Raw genomic sequence first — 17,346 nt, 5'->3', positions numbered from 1 at the left:
TAATAGTTTTTTATGCTATAATACAGTACAATATAATATAATATAAATATTATTATACTATAATAATATTATAATATAGTATTATAATGTACTAAAATAGTATTATCATTTTATTATATTATAATATAATATTATAATATAAAAATATGATAAAAATATTGTTATTTTTTATTAAATTTAAAAATTATTTATTATATTATTTAGGTTATGTTGCGAGGACGGACGCTTTGGCCGGAGCCTCGCGCAACAGTTAGCCCACATTAAGCTAGCAGAGAAAGAGGACTGCGTTCCTCCCGAGGTATTGTGCGCTTTGGGCGCTCCAGCCCGCGCGTCCAGCGCAGACGGAGGGAGACTAGTGCCCTCACGGTTTTGTCCCACAAAAGGGCCCTCAAGAGGAAAGGATTTCCACTCCCCATTTAAGGCACAGAACCTTTTCGCTACTAGCCGATGTGGAACTAAATTCGGGTGCACCCCCCACAACATAGCCCCCCTAGCGGGAAGGTTCCTGTGGCGCCTCCCAATCCTAGGGGGTAGTCTGCGGCAAGGGGCGCAGCCCTTCCTCTAGCGCCAATCTATTGCGGGGACGGACGCTTTGGCCAGAGCCTCGCGCAACAGTTAGCCCACATTAAGCTAGCAGAGAAAGAGGACTGCGTTCCTCCCGAGGTATTATCCGCTTTGGGCGCTCCGGCCCGCGCGTCCAGCGCGGATGGGGAGAGATTAGTGCCCTCACAGTTTTGTCCCACAAAAGGGCCCTCAAGAGGAAAGGATTTCCACCCCCCATTTAAGGCACAGAACATTTCCGCTACTAGCCGATGTGGGACTAAATTCGGGTGCACCCCCCCCCCCCCACAACAGGTTAAATATTAAATAAATAATTTATAAATTAAGAATACTTAATAATAACAATTTTGATGGCACGAATAATTAAGCAATTGAAAGTACTATATGATTTCTTTTGTTATTATTTGTTGATATTAAAAGCATTTTTTCTGTTCAGTTATCAAACAAATATTAAAGTTTCATAGCTTTTTATTAAATTTTTGTTCCCAAACATCAAGTAGCTTTTTATTAAAAGCTCTATTAGTGAAAACTTTACTACATGTTGGCATTTTTTCCGTCCCATCCAAGCAAATGCCAAGAAACTCAGGGTTTTGATTGGCTGGTCGGAAAAGGCATTGAGTCTCATTAGCAATGAGGTTGGTGCATAGGGGCTGCCACCAACTTCTAATCTGCCAAAACGATAATGGTATGGATCAAATGGAGGATAGAGAGTGTCGTGAGTCCAAGATATGGTGAGAGTGTAGTGTCGGCATATGGTAAAGATGCAGCATTGAGCTATAAGAGAGATCTAAGTTATGCTTACTCACCGACACTACACCCTCATCGGCCCACCACCGTTAGAAGATGGATAAAGGGTATAAAGCTAGGCTATGGTGTAGTGTCGGTATATGGTAAAGATGCAGCATTGAGCTATAATAGAGATCTAAGTTATGCTTAGTCCTCAAATAAAAAATAGAGTAAAACTAAGACAAGATAATGATGTATTGGATTGATTGTTGAAGGATGCCCTTTAGAGAGTATAATTCCACTAATTTATAATAATAGATAGTAAATGTGCACTCTAACGGTTGCTCTCATGTACACTCTGGCCTCCACTTCTAATTATTCTGGTAACTAGCACCAGTTAGCATCCACTATATACATTCATCAGCATGGTTACTCTACAAATGTCAGGCTGATAATCACCTCTTTTAGCCCAAGATATAATTTTATACTTAAGAATATCCCAAAACTGCTTTAATCTCCTCAGTCTACTTTCATGCATTATAGTTGATCATGGCCAAGTTCTAGGATTTCAGCCTGGTCTTGATTGAACTCTCCTCCTTTAGTCTATATGTCTACACTTAGTGAAATTTGTCATGGTCGAACTTTCTTTGGTTCAGCAAAAGTCATATGAATCTCACCTACCCTGGTTTCAGCACATCTAATCCATTTTGTGCTTATTCTCAATTGTTAGATGGATGATCGAGATGGGGTGTAAGCACTATCCAAAGCTCTACAGACAAAAGTTCTACCACCTATAACAATACCAAGTGGAGCCTTATTGCCTCTTCATGTTGAATGGCAAGTGGTCATAGTTATATCGAAGGCCTCCTTATTATGAATGCTTGTTGTGCCTATTTAAAGTTGAGAGGGCATTTACTCTGTGTTTGGTTGGGATTATAAGAGGAAGGATAAGTAAGCTTAGAAGAATTGATGACCTCCTTATCCACTATTTGGTACAAAAAATTTTAAGAAGGATAGCTAAAAGGGAGGGATTGCTCATCCATCCTAACCCACCAATTTGTATCCTCCTAAATTGGGAGTATGCAAGATAGGATGGATGGGGCATGTGAGGGGTAGATTTCTATGTTGACAAAATTATCCATCATTAATTCTTTGACAATATTTTAATACTTTTCTATTTTTTATTTATATTCACTCTTTTTAGTTAACTATTTATATAAAATTAATTAACTATTTAAATTAAATTATAAATTAATTAGTAATTTATGTGATTAATTTCAATAAATTAATTCATATATAATTAATTTATAAAATTATTTACTGAATTTTATATAATTTTTTTATATAATTATGATTACAAAGATTATAAGTTTATGTATTATATTACTTCTTTAATCGTTACTTCTTTAATATAACTAAGTGTTATATATCAATAATAATAATAATACTTTTTGTATCAAAGGGTAGCATAATAAAAATATCATACAAATATTATCCATCCTTCTTTTCATTCCTCTTATACCAAATAAAGGAGAGAATCATTTTCATCCATCTTTCCATGTTTCACCAAACACAAGAGAAGATGGATGGAAGACATATCCATCTCCTCTCTCATCCATCCTTCCTCCCCCATCCTTCCTTCCTCCAATCCATCTTTGGTACCAAACAAAAGGGTTAGTGCTTTTATCTAAGAAAACTATAGAAAATCATTGATAGGTCATTGCTCAAGGATCGAAATAGGCATTATACTATAGCTAGACTTATTTAGTAGCTCACTAGAAGTAAAACTAAGCATGATAGTTAGGAAAAACAAATATTTATTAGACTGTGTCTATTAAAACCCCATTTTTTATATATTCTAAAAAACTAGAACAAAGTATTGAAAATTAGAAAATGCCTAAATTTCAATCAAATAAAATTATCGATAAGGATCATCTTGTTCAAAGCTCACTATTACATGTAGATCATAGAGAAAATTCTATCTACCGATTTAGTCTAGACGGCTCTTCAATTATTAGAAAGAAGGATTTAGAAAAGATTCGTTCTAAAAAAGAATATTGATATCTCTACTAGGACTTGTTCAAGTAGCCATATGACCTTTGATAAGAAAAGGCCTGAACACTTCAATTCTAGCATGTCATAGAGATTTTAGAAATCTAAATTCTTTGACTCACCCCTAGGCTTAATAGAAGAGAGCTTGAGTGATGGACCAATATTCTTCAATATCTTTCCAGACTTCTTGATCTCAATATTTTGGAGTGTTTGACCTTAAATTTATAAAACTTAGGTACGATGAAAATCAGAAGCATAAAATATTACCATAACCTATAGAGTTTACAATAATACTCTGACCATCATTGACCCAAGAGCGAAGAGAGCCACTCCAAAAGAATTAAATACACTTTTCTAAGCCAAAGTTAGGAATAATTTTGTCATCCAAGGAAACTTAAATAGGAGAAAATTATACTTCTTGAAAAATTAACTTAATTCTAGAATGTTGAGCCCAAAAGGGCTCAAGAAACTAAAATAAAAAGAATCTTAGAAACACCAGAAAGGGATGCCGATATATATTTTTCATCTAGTAGAAGAACAATCCTAGGTCTTTGATTCTCTGCTGTTGCCCAAGGAGACAACCCAAGAGGGGGAGGTGAATTAGGTTTTAATTAAATATTGACCAATTAAAAATATAATGAGTAATTAACTAAATCTATTGTAAGCAAATTAGTTAGTTTACTAGATGCAGTAAGTGAAGAGAGAGAAAGAGATAATAACCAATACAAACACAGAAAAGTTTATAGTGGTTCGAAGCCAACTCTTGCTCCTACGTCCACTCCCCAAGCCGTACTTAGGAGTTCACTATAATCCCTAGGATTACAGCCGGTTGTTTTACAAGCTCACAACCCAACTTGTTGTTTTCACGAGATCGCAACGAACTCGGTCAATTTTCACAGGCTCACCGACTAGAACAACCCGATTGTTTTTCCAGATTCACAATCAAACCCAGTTGGTTTTTTCCGGTTCACCAACCACAACCTTACACCGTTGGTTTTATCTTTGGCTCACCAACAAATCTTACAACCCTTGATTCAATCCCCTGATTGAATCAAGTAAGAAAAACAAAGGTTGGGAGTTCACAAAGAAAGCTTCTAAAAAAGCAAATGTGAGAACAATATAAGCAAAGTAGAGTTAGAAGCCCTCAAACAGATTTCAGATGAGGAAGAGGGGGCTTCTCGATTTTTGAGTCTCCTCTTGAATGTGCCGAATGATGGAGGACAGTAGTAGAACCTTGAATGCGAAGGAAGCACTTTCAGATTTGAGTTGAATGCACTTCTTCCTTCTTTTTCTTGGATTTACTCAACGGAAGCTCTTGGTGGTTGAAATGCTTTAATGCTTAGATGGAATAGCTCTCTTGTTGTCTACTACTGTTCACTTTGGCTATTTAAGTAGTTCCATTCAAAACTAGCTGTTAGAGAGTGATTTGGAGCCGTTCTGTCCAGTCTGCACATCCTGACAATATATCCATTGGGATCGGAGTCGATTCGTGCGATCTGGAGTCGACTCGGCTGTTGCTGGAGTCGACTCATGCTTTACTGGAGACGACTCGTCCGTTGTTCAGAATTTGAATTAAAGTGCTTGTCCCGTCCTGGAGTCGACTCGGATCAAACCTCGAGTCGACTCGCCAACATCTGAAGATGACTCGGGCACTTAGGAGTCGGCTCGTTCTCAGGGTTCCAGAATTCCATCTTTCTGTTTTTCTTCCTCGAGTCGACTCGGGTATTCTGGGAGTCGACTCGGCTCTCTTGAGAGGCGACTCGAGATCTTCGGGAGACGACTCGCTCTCAGAGTCCGAAAACCGATTCTCTGTCTATTGAACTGACCTGCCTCGGAGTCGGCTCGCGCTTTGTCGGAGTCGACTCGGCTGACTTGGGGGTCGACTCTGGAACTCTTGAAGTCGACTCGTTCACAGGATTTCCGAGATTGGTTCTCTGTCTTTCAGACTGCTGATAAGTGTTGAATAATTTATAATTTAGTTATCTTTCCATAGCACTTACCAATGTTCTTAAACGGATAAATACTTATTTTACCATAAAATTGAATAATCATTGAAATAAATTTAATACATGTTAAGAAATAAATAATTCCCTCCTTAAGCTAAGTGCAAGTAATCCTAGAGACTCAATAACGTTGGGTTTGAGCTCAATGCCCAACTGCCATGCATGCACCCAAGCACTGTCCACCATCCGTGGCTCTCCAAGTGATCCAACGGTTTAGAAATTTCCGTTTCCGCATCACGATTCCTCCCAACCGTCCGTGATGAAGAATCCAATCGTTCCAGGATCCGTGCCATTCTTCAGCTCGAGCTCAAGTCAATCACATGATGGAGCTCAACCCAATAGACCAAGCCAAAATAGGGGAGATTAGCCCAATGCAAAGTGTGCAAGCTCAGCCGTCTCGCAGCTTGTTGAGTTGGTTTCCGCATCAGCCTTCCATCCCAGCGTCGAAGCAGGGGAAGCATCCAACCCTCCGTGATCCACGCGGTGCACCAGCGACCAGCTCCTTCCCAGCCGCATCCCACGAGTGCCCACCGCGTCCAGCTCCTCTGCCATCAGCCCGCCCCAGCCGGCTCCAATCACAGCGCTGAAACATGGAGACTCTTTGATGCCGATGATTCGTATCCTCCCCCACCAAAGCAACCCGATCCTCCATCCTCGCTTCAAAACAACGGGACCTCGTATCAGCCGCATGCCAGATCCACCTATGCGGCATCGTCTTCATCTCCGGCCCTTCTTCCGCCCGTGACGCAGCCCATTCCACCTCCCAGCAGCCGAGATCCCGCGACCCGATCAGCTCCTTCCAGCCAGCCGAGCGTCTTCCGCATCCAAGAGTCCGGATTCCCAGCTCCAAGCCGTGGTCCGCTCCTTCCAGCTCGCGTCCCTCCTTCCTGCGACCCAGCATCCCGTTCTTCATCATCACCGTCCGCGTCTCCTCCGGATTCAAGATCCCCAAATCCCGGATGACCCCGCCTCCGCTGCTCTTCTCCCTTCCGCATTCACTAGCATCTGCAATCAAGCCCGAGATCCAGCCATTGACGCCCTTCATCATCTTCGTCCGCGATCTGCCCCCCCAGCATCACGCCCTCCTCCTCTCTCGGGATCCATCGCTGGTCTTCAGCGGTCTATAAGAAAGGAGGACGGTTGGGAAGAGCCAGAGGGAAGGCCACGGTTTGAAGAACAGAGGAGGAGCCTCTGTTCGGAAGAGAAAGAAATAAAAAAAGAGAGAAAGGAGAGGGGGGGAGAGAATAGTTTGTGATATATTGGGAATAATGGGAGGTGAAGGCTTTCATTTGAAGATGGGAGGTCGTCCGGAAGCCATGCTCGGCTAAACGTCTAGTCTAGGGCTGGATGAAGCCCTAGCAATGTTACAGGGCATTGTAGTTCTTATTTTCTTTATTATTTTGGAGCTTGTTTAAATTCTTATTATCAATGAAAAATCTTTTTATGATGTTTAAACTTTAAGCATGCTATTTATTATTCATGTTTGCTAAAGTAGTCTAAGATGATCCATGCCTAGGAAGATGAGGTGTACTGCACCCTAGGTTAGCATAGTTAGGTAGACACTTCTTGCTATACCGAAGATGGATTTTCTTAAAACTCTTTATGTTTTTATTTTAAAAGGCTTGTAGCCAATTTGCATGCCTCTCCAAAAGATAAAAATTAAGAACACAGTCCCTAATGCAATGCTACGCGGTGGATTCCAAACCCTAGATCTATTTACTTTGATAAATTTCAATTCGTACTCATAGATTAATTCAGTATAATTAAGTTAGCAAACTCTTCTCCTTAATTTACTTTTAAAAGAAAAATAACTTGTCTCCAATCCCTGTGGACCGACACCCGTAATCACTATCCTACAGGATACGTGCTATTGCATGGTTTATTTTCAAAATTGAAAGAACCGATCAATTTTTGGCGCCGTTGCCGGGGATTGCTAGCATAGTTATTTTTCCTATTATTAAAAAAATTAATTAATTAAAAAAAAACTTTCAAAAAAAATATATATATCTAAAATAAAATAAAAAATTATTTTCTATTATTGTTACTTTTTTATCTCCTCTACTAATTTTTTTTTAATTTTTCTTTTGGTCTTATTTGATCAGGAATCGAAGAGGAGATCTAGGCTATCAAAAAGGAATGCTTTAGAGGTTTGCTTAAAAAATTTTAAATTGCTGGGAAAATTTCCTTTGGTAACCTCTAAACCTTTCTTGTTTAAATTTATCATTAGATTGAAATTTTGTGGTGATTGTTTGATTTTAATTTCAACAAAAGTGTGAATGCATGCTTGATACACATACACAAATTAATCCGCACATAGTAAGGGCAATCACCCCAACAAGATAAGAGCCGGATTTCATCACCGGATTCTTGCCCAACTTAGGTGAACTCAATCTCACATAGTGTCACTTTAATTAAAATCAATTAGACATTGGCTCCTAGGGACATTCGAGCTCAATAGGACGAAGATCACCGAAAGTTGCACCAATTTCGCTCTGTGGCTTAGTTGATGTCTAGGCAAGCTTTGTCCCTATAAGGGAGACAGTTCATCTGTTCGAGGCAAGTGGGTTTTAAGTGGGACCTTTGCGAATGCATCGTGACCCCTCCACTTACCTGGGAGCTTACCTGGTCAACTCGGTTCATTAGACCGGATTGGAGGCTTAGGTGCCCTCTTCCAACCAGTTAGGAGCTGTCTAGTGATTTTAGGACAAATACAAGGATTTATGTATTTTTTTTTCTTTTATTGCATGCTTGATTGATCAAGTACTAGTGTATGCAAGGGAGTCGTTCTAGAGTACGTGACCTATTACCTTTTGACCCTGAAATAGAACGGACCCTTAGAAATATTCGAGCTGAGATCAGAACAATAGAATCATCCCCACCTCTTGAGATGGCTGAAGAACAACCCAAACTCCTGAGGGAGTACTTTACTCCCACCATTTACACTTCCCCATCTTGTATTCGATTACCTGAAGTAGCAGCTGTACAATACGAAATAAAGTCTAGTGTGATCCAAATGCTCCCATCTTTTTATGGGCTCACCAACGAAGAACCATATAAACACCTAGATGAATTCCTTGAGATTTGCACCACAGTCAAGATTTAGAACTTCACTGATGATGCTCTGAAACTTAGATTATTCCTTTTCTCCCTTAAAGATAGAGCCAAACAATGGCTGAATTCTTTAGAAGCTAACTCGATTCGTTCTTGGGATCAAATGCAACAAGAATTCCTTAAAAAATACTTTCCCATAGGAAGAACGAACCAGTTTAGACGTGCCATTACAAGCTTCTCCCAAACTGAGGGAGAAGAATTTCATGAAACTTGGGAGAGATTTAGGGACCTAATCCGTAAATGCCCTCATCATCAAATACCTAAGTGGCAACTAGTGCAATGTTTTTATGACGGATTGACTGAACGAAACCGTCAGATGATCGATGCTGCATGCGGGGGGACTTTCATGCTTCAAAATGAGCATAAAGCATGGCAATTATTTGAAAATCTTAATGAAAACTCCCTCCACCATGCTTCCTGTTCTCGTCAAGTATCTCCGAGTTCTCAAAGAAAAGGGACCATTTGTGAAATAAGTCATTCTATGGACCTGTCTAGCAAGGTAGATGCATTGTCCCATAAGATCGACCAACTGATGATAGGAGGATATGTCGTTAGCTCTTTCCAAGCACAAGTGTGTGCTATCTGTTCTAGCCCATCGCATCCTATTCATGAGTGCCCCTCAGCAACCCAATTCCCCGAACTCGTGCAAGAACACATCAATGCTGCTCAAACACAACCCAGACCGTAAATGATCCATTTTCCAATACATATAATCCGGGATGGCGGAATCATCCAAATTTTTCTTGGAGGCAGCAAGCTTCGAATACTACCCAACCCTACTCCCAAAATTTTCAAAACCCTCAGAATTTTCATCTCTACCGTCCCTCAACTCAATTTCAACACCCTCATCCTCCAACCCAAAGAAATACAGCCTTTGAGGAGAAAGTGTTGACCGCCCTTCAAGGTTTGGAGGCAAACACACAACTATTGCACTCTCACACGCAATCAATTGCTAAGCTAGAATCCCAAATGGGTCAACTAGCCAATGCATTAAACAAGCGAGAGGAAGGTAAGCTTCCAAGTCAACCAATGAGTAATCCTAGGGGACAATACGTGGCTCAAGAAACTCGACTAAATCATGAGCAAGCCAATGCTTTGACTACCCTAAGGAGTGGACGTATAATAGATAATAAGGTTGGGGAGGGTAACAATAAGGAAGGTGAAGAAGAGGAGAGGAATGTATCACATGAAAACCCAAAACCTTCTTCAGTTAGTCCACCATCTGCCACAACCCACATTCCAAAGGCTCCATTCCCTGAAGCACTTAATGCACCCTCTCCCTTTGGCAAGAAGGGAACTTCATTAGAAGAGATGATGGAGGTCTTCAAACAAGTTAAAATCAACCTCCCACTCCTTGATGCCATCAAACAAGTTCCCTCCTATGCCAAATTTCTCAAAGACCTTTGCACCCAAAAGCGGAAAAGATCCTAACTGAGCAGGTAAGTTCCATTCTCCAACACAACCCCTCCAAAGTTCAAAGATCCTGGTGCTCCCACTATTTTCTGTATCATAGGAAATAACTCCATCGACCGAGTACTCTTAGATCTAGGGGCAAGTGTGAATCTTCTACCCTATTCAATCTATGAAAAATTTGGGTTAGGTGAATTAAAACCTACCTCAGTGTCCTTACAATTGGCTGATCGATCTGTGAAGATACCACGGGGGATGATTGAAGATGTTCTTGTCAAGGTAGACAAATTCTATTTTCCAGTAGATTTTATCGTCCTTGACATGGAACATGTGCCCAACCTTAAAAAACAAATCCCTGTGATTCTTGGTCGTCCCTTTTTAGCTACAGCCAATGCATGTATCAACTGTAGAACTGGAGCAATGGATATATCATTTGGGAACATGAAAATTAAGTTGAATGTGTTTCATGCCGCTGACCAACATGTGAGGGAAGACGGGTGTTGCCTAATTGATGAAATGGATGATCTTGTAGAGGAAGCCCTTCCCTATATCTTAGCAGATGACCCCCTAGAGGCATGCTTGGCCCATTTTGACATTGACAACTTTGACATAGACAAGGCCATAGAAGAAGTCAACATCTTACTCGACAATCAATCTCCCATGAGTTCCCTTCCTTGGAAGATCCGACCTGAACCTCTTCCCCCCATTGCTAGCGCACCACTTTGTCCTTCCATTGATTCTCCACCTAAACTTGAGTTAAAGCCACTTCCGACAACTCTTAAGTATGCCTTTCTAGGACCAGAAGATACCCTCCCTGTAATCATCGCGGCCAACTTATCTACTGAACAGGAGGGTAAACTTTTAAGGGTACTAGAAGAGAATAAACATGCCATAGGATGGTCTGTAGCCGATTTGAAAGGGGTTGACCCCTCCATATGCATGCATCGAATCCACCTCGAAGATGATGCAAAGCCCACTCGAGAAATGCAAAGAAGACTCAATCCTAACATGAAGGAGGTAGTCAAGAAAGAAGTGGTGAAGTTATTAGATGCCGGAATTATTTATCCAATTTCTGATAGTAAGTGGGTGAGTCCGACACAAGTGGTACCCAAGAAATCAGGTATCACTGTGGTTGAAAATACGGAAGGAGAATTGATACAAATACGCACAACCACGGGTTGGCGCGTGTGCATTGACTACAGAAAACTTAATTCAATGACTAGGAAGGACCATTTCCCTCTATCTTTCATGGATCAAATTTTGGAACGGTTGGCTGGTCAAGGTTTCTACTGCTTCTTAGATGGTTATTCTGGATATAATCAAGTACCTGTTTACCCGGACGATCAAGAGAAAACCACCTTTACTTGCCCATTTGGGACATTTGCATATAGGAGGATGCCTTTTGGACTATGCAATGCACCCGCAACTTTTCAACGATGCGTGATGGCCATTTTTTCAGATATGGTGGAAAACTTTCTAGAAGTGTTCATTGATGATTTCTCAATTTTTGGCCTATCTTTTGACGATTGTCTGGACAATTTGACCTTAGTTTTGAAAAGATGTAAGAAGACCAACCTAGTATTAAGTTGGAAAAAGAGCCATTTCATGGTTCAAGAAGGCATAGTTTTAGGACACGTCGTGTCCAAGAGGGGCATTGAAGTAGATAAAGCAAAAGTCGATCTTATTTCCAATCTCCCTCCACCCAAAACTGTGAAACAAATCCGATCATTCTTTGGCCATGCTGGTTTCTACCGTCGCTTCATTCAGGATTTCAGCAAGATTTCCAAACCCTTGTGCAATCTTCTTGCCAAGGACACTCCCTTTGTCTTTGATAAAGTATGCGAGGAGGCATTTGAAAATCTTCGCTCGAAATTGACCACTGCACCTATCATACGGCCCCCTAATTGGACCCTTCCATTTGAATTAATGTGTGACGCATCCGACTATGCAATTGGGGCAGTTTTAGGACAACGGCTAGATAAAGTACCTCATGTCATCTACTACGCTAGTAAAGCACTCTCAGATGCACAATTGAACTACACCACCACTGAGAAAGAATTGCTAGCTGTAGTATTCGCGCTAGACAAGTTTCGATCTTACCTATTAGGATCCAAGGTTACCGTATTCACTGATCATGCTGTCCTTCGACACCTTCTTGCAAAGAAGGACACCAAACCCCGTCTGATTCGATGGATTCTTTTACTACAAGAATTTGATCTAGAAATTCGTGACAAGAAAGGAACTGCAAATGTCGTAGCAGACCACTTATCTAGGATTCTTCTTGAGCCCTCTAAGAATACCTCACCCTTACATGATGCTTTCCCAGATGAACAATCATTTGGGGTACAAGGAATGAAAACGCCATGGTTTGCAAACATAGTAAATTACCTTGCCATAGGACGAATTCCTGATGATTGGTCAACTCAAGACAAGAACCGATTCTTTTCACAAGTAAAGTTCTATTATTGGGATGATCCCGATCTATTCAAGTATTGTCCCGATCAAGTAATACGTCGATGTGTCCCCGAATGCGAATTTCAAAGTATTCTTTCATTCTGCCATTCACAAGCTTGTGAGGGACATTTTGAGAGTAGAAAAACTGCAGCAAAAGTTTTACAGAGTGGATTTTATTGGCCCACACTTTTCAAAGATGCCCATAACTTTTCCCAAACTTGTGAACGGTGCCAACGGATGGGTACCATCTCCCGTAGAGATATGATGCCTCTCAATCCTATTTTAATTGTAGAAATCTTTGATGTATGGGGTATTGACTTTATGGGCCCTTTCCCACCATCCTTTGGTTTCGAATATATTCTTGTAGGGGTTGATTATGTTTCAAAATGGGTAGAAGCTGTCGCCACTAAAACTAATTACCACAAGGTTGTGATTAAATTTTTACATGAAAACATCTTTTGTCGTTTTGGCACACCCCGAGCCATCATCAGTGATGGGGGATCTCATTTTTGCAACCGGTCTTTCGAGGCTTTGGCTCGCAAATATAACATCACCCACAAAGTTGCTACCCCATACCATCCCCAAACGAGTGGACAAGTCGAGGTATCCAATAGAGAGTTAAAACACATCTTAGAAAAAACGGTACGTCCCGATAGGAAAGATTGGTCTCAAAGGATAAATGATGCACTCTGGGCCTATCGTACTGCCTACAAAACTCCTATTGGCATGTCTCCCTACCGATTAGTTTTTGGAAAAGCTTGTCACTTACCGGTAGAACTTGAACATAGAGCTTTCTGGGCTATCAAAAAGTTTAACTTAGACATGGCAGTAGCTGGTCCTCACCAAAAACTCCAACTAAGTGAACTTGAAGAATTGCGCAATGAGGCTTATGAAAATGCTAAAATTTGTAAAGCAAGAACTAAGACTTTTCATGATAAAAATATTAACCGTAAGTCCTTCGAACCTGGTCAAAAGGTTTGGCTATTCAATTCAAAGTTGCGACTCTTTCCGGGTAAACTTCGCTCTAGGTGGGATGGACCATTCGTAGTGAAAAAGGTTTTTTCTTATGGTGTAGTAGAGATCCAACACCTCAATGGTGAACATGTTTTAAAAGTCAATGGCCAAAGGTTAAAACCTTATGTGGACTCTGTTACCGATGGGCAATTGATCGAATTCCTTAATTTGACGAACCCTGTTTATCAAAATAATTAAGGATGCACTGTGTCTGGCTGAAGACAATAAACTTAGCGCTTGTTGGGAGGTAACCCAATTCTCTTAGATTTTTTTTAATATTGAGGACAATGTTAGGTTTAGGTTTGGGGGTATTTTTAAGTATTTTTTTTCATTTTTTATTTTGTTTGCATCTCTTGCATTCGTTTTCACTTCATAATGTCTGGTTTATCAAAAGAAATAAAAAATAAAAAAATAAAAATATCTTTTAAAAAATTGTGTTCATTTTTATAATTAATTAAAAAAAAAATTACCTAATTTCTATACATGAATGCGAGCATGATAAACACACAGGATATATAAAATCTAAAAAGCCCAATGACTAGTCGGAAGTAATACAAATTTAAGTTCTTTTTATTAAGTCTCTCTTAGGAAGTTGTAAGCTAATTAATACTTTGAAATTTCACTACACACTGGCCGACTCTTCTAAGGTCTAGGCTCGACATTATGTTGAGAGTATGGTAGCAACCTTGGACCCTGATGAATCATACTTATCTAATCCAAAAAAAAAAAAATCATCAATAAAAATGGATTTAGCCAGGAACATCGAAAAGGGCTACCTATTGTCAAAGATCAAATGGGCTTGTGATGAGGACTCCGAGCATAAGTCCGTAGGGGAGTCTTGATGCCCGACACCTTATGCCAACTGGTGTGAGAGTTGTCGACTAACTGCTCGTTACATGGAGAAATCACTACAAGAGTAAAAGTGCACAATGTTAGGACAATGTTAGGTTTAGGTTTGGGGGTATTTTTAAGTATTTTTTTTCATTTTTTATTTTGTTTGCATCTCTTGCATTCGTTTTCACTTCATAATGTCTGGTTTATCAAAAGAAATAAAAAATAAAAAAATAAAAATATCTTTTAAAAAATTGTGTTCATTTTTATAATTAATTAAAAAAAAATTTACCTAATTTTTATACATGAATGCGAGAATGATAAACACACAGGATATATAAAATCTAAAAAGCCCAATGACTAGTCGGAAGTAATACAAATTTACGTTCTTTTTATTAAGTCTCTCTTAGGGAGTTGTAAGCTAATTAATACTTTGGAATTTCACTACACACTGGCCGACTCTTCTAAGGTCTAGGCTCGACATTATGTTGAGAGTATGGTAGCAACCTTGGACCCTGATAAATCATACTTATCTAATCCAAAAAAAAAAAAAATCATCAATAAAAATGGATTTAGCCAGGAACATCGAAAAGGGCTACCTATTGTCAAAGATCAAATGGGCTTGTGATGAGGACTCCGAGCATAAGTCCGTAGGGGAGTCTTGATGCCCGACACCTTATGCCAACTGGTGTGAGAGTTGTCGACTAACTGCTCGTTACATGGAGAAATCACTACAAGAGTAAAAGTGCACAATGTTAGGACAATGTTAGGTTTAGGTTTGGGGGTATTTTTAAGTATTTTTTTTCATTTTTTATTTTGTTTGCATCTCTTGCATTCGTTTTCACTTCATAATGTCTGGTTTATCAAAAGAAATAAAAAATAAAAAAATAAAAATATCTTTTAAAAAATTGTGTTCATTTTTATAATTAATTAAAAAAAAATACCTAATTTCTATACATGAATGCGAGAATGATAAACACACAGGATATATAAAATCTAAAAAGCCCAATGACTAGTCGGAAGTAATACAAATTTAAGTTCTTTTTATTAAGTCTCTCTTAGGGAGTTGTAAGCTAATTAATACTTTGGAATTTCACTACACACTGGCCGACTCTTCTAAGGTCTAGGCTCGACATTATGTTGAGAGTATGGTAGCAACCTTGGACCCTGATGAATCATACTTATCTAATCCAAAAAAAAAAAAATCATCAATAAAAATGGATTTAGCCAGGAACATCGAAAAGGGCTACCTATTGTCAAAGATCAAATGGGCTTGTGATGAGGACTCCGAGCATAAGTCCGTAGGGGAGTCTTGATGCCCGACACCTTATGCCAACTGGTGTGAGAGTTGTCGACTAACTGCTCGTTACATGGAGAAATCACTACAAGAGTAAAAGTGCACAATTTATATATCTTTTATGATGTTTATAAAAAAAAAAAAACTCTGTATTGACCTTGAAAAAGACAATAGTGTGAAAGCCGTCGTTGTAAAAATTCGAGTAAACTGGAATATTACAGATAAAGCCCGTGAGGTACTAAAGTAAACATCCACAACTCTCGAAATTCTGCATATAAGATGATTTTGAATCAGTGAGCAGGTCCTTTCGACCAATCCTTGGAAAATTACTAGTATTAACAATATTTTGGAGATCCGAACTCTTAGCTTGTGTACGGTCCATATTTCATCGAGCACTCCAGTATAAATGAGTCTTACAACTCCCTAACGGAAACTTAATGACCTCAACTTGAATTGCATTTTGACCTAGGATTTGGGCTGACTTAGTAAATAAAACCATGTGTGTTTTGAAATTTTCATCATTTATGTATCTTAAATTAGATTTTAATAAAAAAAAGAGAGAGAGTTTTTGAAATTCTTAGCTAGTATGCATTTGGAATTTGATTTTCACTTCATAGATCTTGAAAAAAAAAATAAAAAAAAATAAAAAAAAATTAATAATCATAACAATAAATGATTTATTTTAATATTGAAGTTTGTGGATATCATCACTGGAAATCCTCACGAGACAAAACTCGTCCACTAGGGCCACCTAGGGGTTTAAAGCCTTATTGCATATGGTAAATGCAATCGCAATTCCTGCGAAAGTGAGTTAATTTCTTTTCTATTTTGCTCGAGGACTAGCAAAACATAGGTTTGGGGGTGTGATAAGTGTTGAATAATTTATAATTTAGTTATCTTTCCATAGCACTTACCAATGTTCTTAAATGGATAAATACTTATTTTACTATAAAATTGAATAATCATTGAAATAAATTTAATACATGTTAAGAAATAAATAATTCCCTCCTTAAGCTAAGTGCAAGTAATCCTAGAGACTCAATAACGTTGGGTTTGAGCTCAATGCCCAACTGCCATGCATGCACCCAAACACTGTCCACCATCCGTGGCTCTCCAAGTGATCCAACGGTTTAGAAATTTCCGTTTCCGCATCACGATTCCTCCCAACCGTCCGCGATGAAGAATCCAATCGTTCCAGGATCCGTGCCATTCTTCAGCTCGAGCTCAAGTCAATCACATGATGGAGCTCAACCCAATAGACCAAGCCAAAATAGGGGAGATCAGCCCAATGCAAAGTGTGCAAGCTCAGCCGTCTCGCAGCTTGATGAGTTGGTTTCCGCATCAGCCTTCCATCCCAGCATCGAAGCAGGGGAAGCATCCAACCCTCCGTGATCCACGCGGTGCACAAGCGACCAGCTCCTTCCCAGCCGCATCCCACGAGTGCCCACCGCGTCCAGCTCCTCTGCCATCAGCCCGCCCCAGCCGGCTCCAATCACAGCGCTGAAACAGGGAGACTCTTTGATGCCGATGATTCGTATCCTCCCCCACCAAAGCAACCCGATCCTCCATCCTCGCTTCAAAACAACGGGACCTCGTATCAGCCGCATGCCAGATCCACCTACGCGGCATCGTCTTCATCTCCGACCCTTCTTCCGCCCGTGACGCAGCCCATTCCACCTCCCAGCAGCCGAGATCCCGCGACCCGATCAGCTCCTTCCAGCCAGCCGAGCGTCTTTCGCTTCCAAGAGTCCGGATTCCCAGCTCCAAGCCGTGATCCGCTCCTTCCAGCTCGCGTCCCTCCTTCCTGCGACCCAGCATCCCGTTCTTCATCATCACCGTCCGCGTCTCCTCCGGATTCAAGATCCCCAAATCCCGGATGACCCCGCC

The 17,346-nt window shown here is 40.0% G+C and overlaps 1 non-coding gene across 1 annotated transcript; it reads right to left on the bottom strand.

Moving 5' to 3' along the window:
• Positions 1-8,605: 8,605 nt before the first annotated feature.
• Positions 8,606-8,711, bottom strand: LOC120105164 (small nucleolar RNA R71). The gene has a single exon (XR_005507536.2). It is a non-coding gene; the product is annotated as a small nucleolar RNA R71 (small nucleolar RNA).
• Between the last annotated feature and the right edge of the window lie 8,635 nt (positions 8,712-17,346).

Source organism: Phoenix dactylifera, chromosome 8, assembly GCF_051530095.1.
Source record: "Phoenix dactylifera cultivar Ajwa chromosome 8, Ajwa_hap1_PhDact_Kaust_v1.1, whole genome shotgun sequence".
Lineage (NCBI taxonomy): Eukaryota > Viridiplantae > Streptophyta > Magnoliopsida > Arecales > Arecaceae > Phoenix > Phoenix dactylifera.
Note: the sequence above shows the minus strand (reverse complement) of the source record. Positions and strands in the feature narration are given on the sequence as shown.